This window comes from Anarrhichthys ocellatus, unplaced genomic scaffold, assembly GCF_004355925.1.
Source record: "Anarrhichthys ocellatus isolate YVR2014 unplaced genomic scaffold, GSC_Weel_1.0 scaffold212, whole genome shotgun sequence".
Classification (NCBI taxonomy): Eukaryota; Metazoa; Chordata; class Actinopteri; order Perciformes; family Anarhichadidae; genus Anarrhichthys; species Anarrhichthys ocellatus.
The window spans coordinates 51,207-56,121 of NW_022280242.1; positions in this window are offsets into that span (position 1 = coordinate 51,207).

The window sequence follows — 4,915 nt, forward strand, 5'->3', positions numbered from 1 at the left end:
AATGCAGCTTCAATACATGAAGCTCTGGATTCACTTGGCAGAACCGGAGGATGCCGCCTGGCAAGAACCTGTCATTTTTATACTAGCACTTTACCGATCAATCAACCGGCCACAACACGGTGCGCACACTGAACATGAGCGTTATATCATCGAACAGAAATGTTCAAATCTCTATAGCTAGTTTTAACCATAGATCTTATTTCAGACATCTGACCAAAAAACTGACAAAAAGAAACTGACTCAGAGACGAGGCAACAGGAAGTGTAGAACTGCTGACTCATTGCTGCAGCTGCTTTATTACTACGAACACCAGTCCTCCTTTATCTTCGTCGTGGTGACGTGAAACAACATTTGTTCGCCACAGAGATTATTTTCTGTAAATCCAATAAAACAATCTGATTGGCTTGTTGTCGAGGGGAACCAGGGAGACGTTCACTTCCTGGTTGGCCTCCAGAAATACATGATTGCTGCAGAACTCTGTGCACTGTGTAACGTTCTGTTAGAATGAGTCTCTAGATTAAGCTTAGAACAAACACACAGAGGAACACGTGCAGCTGTTTTCACAGGCTTGAGTAGTTCTCATCACAAACAGTGCTCCTTTAAAGACAGTGTAGACGTCTTCTTGCTGCCCCATTGGCTCTACTTTTGAATCAAAACAGCTGCTCAGGATTCCGACACACACACACACACACTGCAGTTATTGGCATCCATTACTCTGAACCTGCACGTATTGCAGGACCGCTGACAGGTCCGAGCAGATATGACGGAGTCCTATTTTGCGAACGCTCAAAACTGTTTTCAACAAGTCGCCGCCTGTAGAAGGAAGCCCATTGTGAGCGTGCGGCGGCCTCGGTGGTGGAGCGTATTATCGTTATTAGACATGAGGGATTATTTTAATATGAGGGCTAATTTGTCCTTCTGGCCTCTTATCGCTCCGCTCACCTGCTGGACGGACCGTGTGAGCAGAACAACGTTCCTCTTTGTGATCCCGGGAGAATTCCTCAGGCCCATCCTCCGCCATTACGTGCCCGTGAGTTCCCAGGTGTCTGTGTGTCTGTGTGTGTGTGTGTGTGACGGGTGGTCTGCAGGTGTGTATATTTGAGTATTTATCCCATTCCGAGCACGTAGAAAAGCCCCCCCCCCCCCCCCCACTGTAAATCTGATGGCAGGGGCAATTTGGCAACAGCATAAAAGGCCCCTGTTTTTTTTGTTTTTTTATGACTATGATTATGGTTATGATGATGACTAGTATTTATTTCAACTATCTGATGAAACCCTCGGCTGAAGCCAACAGGTGTCGAAGCAGGTACAATATCCTGCCCGCTGAAGGATCCCCTTGTAACGTCGCCACAGAGAGCGGGAAAATATCGGCCGCCCCCGAAACAGAAGAATGGGTCGTTTCAGCGCGCGCTCGTTACGCCGCACATGGAGCAATTTCTGATTATTGGATGGGAGTGGAGCGCCACAACGTCCTCTTTGTAGAGAGGGGATGATTTATGGCTGTTAGTCAGGCATACGGCAGTAATTGCCGCAGTGGCGGTTATGTTACCATGGCACCTGTTTAAACTGTCCATTCTTATGTGAATGTTTTCTTTTTTCTGGGGGGGGTTAAAGCTTGAAACTGATGTGTGGAGACATTAATTGGAGTTGGGATGGTGTGGTAACAATTAGGGGAAAAGGAGAGTGTTTGATGGACAGATTTGTGTGTTATGTTATCTGATATATGAGGGAAAGTTTGTTAAAAACCAACATGGACTATTTATGAATTATGCAAGAGAGAAGCAGTCTACTCAGCAATAAACACACTGACATGTGTACTGAGACTATTGTGGGAAAGACTTACTGCAATTGAATGCATTCTGTAAAATAAACACTCAAAGACACGCTCAAACCATACCAATGCAAGATAGTTCAAGCTTCATGAGACGCTTTGGTCCTTACATGTTACTCTACATGTACATATTTAGCACTCAGTGTTCTGACAAGCTTTTCAAAATAAACTTCTGTCTTCACAGTAAACTCACTTTGGTTTAGTCAACAAAACGACTTAAGTTAGGTTCAGGGAAAGATAGTCTATAATATATAATAATATATATCGATAAAATAACTACAGAAGGGCTGACGTACGTAGTGAAAACATCAACGTTGACTTCTCGTTCCACACTCGAGCAGACCAGTCGGGTTTACTGCACAGCTGGTTCTGGCTGGTTGTTGTTACAGATGACTTCGCCGGTAGCAGAGCAGACGGGGGGAGCGAGGCGGAGGGACGCTTGCTTTGTTAAGATCGAGTTGGTACAAATTACTCATGTTAAATTAATGTAACACTGAGCAGTAAGCTAGTTTAGTTTGTTCCACTTATTTCACCAGAGTCACAAACTAATAGTTAAATGATTTAAGTCGTCAAAAAGTGAGTTAAATCGTACTGAGAATTAAATACATAGTTACTGATTTGACTCACACGAACAGGTAACTGGGCAAAAGAATAAAAGTCAGTAGTTAGTGGGCGCATACAAACAATGATCTACATCGGCCTACATTAAGCTAAATAATGTAGGTCAGTCACAGAATAACTGGAATCAGAAACGTGTGATGATCCACTGTAGACGCAGTAGAAAGGAAGGAAAGGCCAAAAGCCATTTGGTTGAATGACTACCACGATCCAAGCAAGTCAGCATCAGTTTCAGTTAAACACCCTGTGTCACTGAACGGGGATAAGCATTGTGAAAAGAACTGAAGCACCTAGTCTGAATCTACAGGTGATGCAGTTTTACTCCTCTCGTGTTCCTCGCCCTTCCTTCGACTCTCATCCCAGTCTGGAGTTGAAAGGTTGCAGAAAGTGAGTAATGAGACCTGGAAGTGCACCAGTGTGCTCGGTTACAGATGCACTTTCAGAGGGCATCCACTGTTCCACAAAACAGACTCCAAGAACAGCTAACACAACGTTAACCGTCTTTAGAAATAAGACCGGAGGTAGCCGTCGCCTCCTTAACAGCAGTGCCGAGCAGCCAATCGGAGACGGCAGCGCTAATCGCTCCCCCAATGCTGTGAAGCCGAGCTGCACAAAACACTGTTAGTACCTCCGTGTGTAGGACTAATGCATATCACACATACATCAGATTCTTTTTCTTCTTCTTCTCTCTGTTTGTGTATCTTTGTCTGTCTCTCTCTCTCTCACACACACACACACACACACACACACAGAGGAGGCGGTGTGCAGCACTGTGGCAGCAGCCTGTCAGCAGCGTAAATGACCTGTGAAGAGTTTCACGGTGCGTGTCATTAGGCAGCTTTAGATTTGTTTCAACAGCGCTTTACCTGAGGGCTCCATTCATGGGCCCCCAGGTATGACGTCCCTCCCCACTAAAAGGGGGGGGGGGGGGGAGTTGAGACAGTGATGAAAAGCCCATGAGCATGATGGGGCAAGGCTTAAGTGTGTTGCTGGTCTACCGCTGCCAGACCCTGTTCACAAAAACACTCATTTTACCTCTCAGAGCACACTAGTTGCTGGTCTACCTCTCGATCGGGTAGTTTGTTTGTGTTATTGTGACTTTGGTGTTTTAAAGGGTTAAGTTTAGTTGATACTCACTGAAAATGCAGAGCCTTCACGGCGTTTGGTCGTGCACCTCTAAACATTTCGTAACTTGGCCCACACTGCACGTGCAAACAAAGCTTTTCAGACGTTATGACGACAAATAATTCACTTATAAAAAGGACTGTTAAAATGTCTGAGGATTGTACAAAGACAGAAACAGGAGGTCTTCAAAATATACATTTGAGTAAATATTTTGCAGCCAAATTAAACCCGTTTGCAGGATAATTGACCTTTATAATGCATGTATTACTTGACTACTTTCTTTTATAAAGGCAGAAAAAAGTACATATGTATAACCAAAGCGTTAGTTCGGATTCACCAAAGTCACAATAACAACACAAACAGCGGTAGAGCAGCTGCTCCGGTGTTCTGTGAGGTTAAATGACTGTTTTAGTCAAAGCAGTTTTGTGCCTTTGAAGAGAGACAACGACTTCAGTTACCCGTCAAAAAGATCCGTCTGTATTCTAAATACAGCGTTGACTTAAACTGATATTGATTCTTTTTCACAGCAGTACATTGCTTTGCTCCATCTACTGTAGTAATACAATGAAGTGTTAATACAGAGTGTTATTGATGTAAAGCATTAACACTGGAAGCTTATTGCTTTCAGTGTAAAAAAAACAAAACACCACATCTCCAATTTTGCAAGTCTGAAAGTGTTTTTTTATTTTGTGTTTCCCCCTCCTGAGGCAGACGTGAACTCTAATCCAAGTAATTTACAACTAGTTGATAATTATACTTTTCTAGGAAAATCAGTCATGTAAAGGTCACCGTCACCCAGACGGAGGAGTGATAAGGGGTGAGGAGGAGTAAGGAGTGAGGAGGTGTCTTGTTATTATAATCTAAATCACTGCTCTGGAATGGAAGGAGCAACAGAAGGATTTATTAGCCCGCTGAATGCAATCAACTCCACCTTCTAAAAGTCCATGTCTTGTACACCGTTCAAGCCGGGATTATCACTTCTTCTCTTATTCTTTTCCTTCTTTTATCTCCTCCATCGGACCCGATCCCGTATTGATATCCCGGCATCTCCGCGCTTTATTGAGCGTGCTGATAAGAGTCTGCAGACTCAGCCGTGTTTTGAGAAACGAGACTCTCTCTTGCACACAGCCAACAAATATCCCTGTTGCCACATTCCTCCGGCCTATATCTGCCAACACCTTTGCGCTACGATGGCTTTGGCCCTTTTTCTTTCTCCCCCAGCCTGTAATAGTCAGCGTGGGCTGTAATGGTCTGTTGACAGGTTTAGGCTGAGGTAATTTTGTTGCCGGGTTTTACAGTGAGGTGCCAAATCTTCCCCTGAGGACAAAAAAAAGGAGCAGC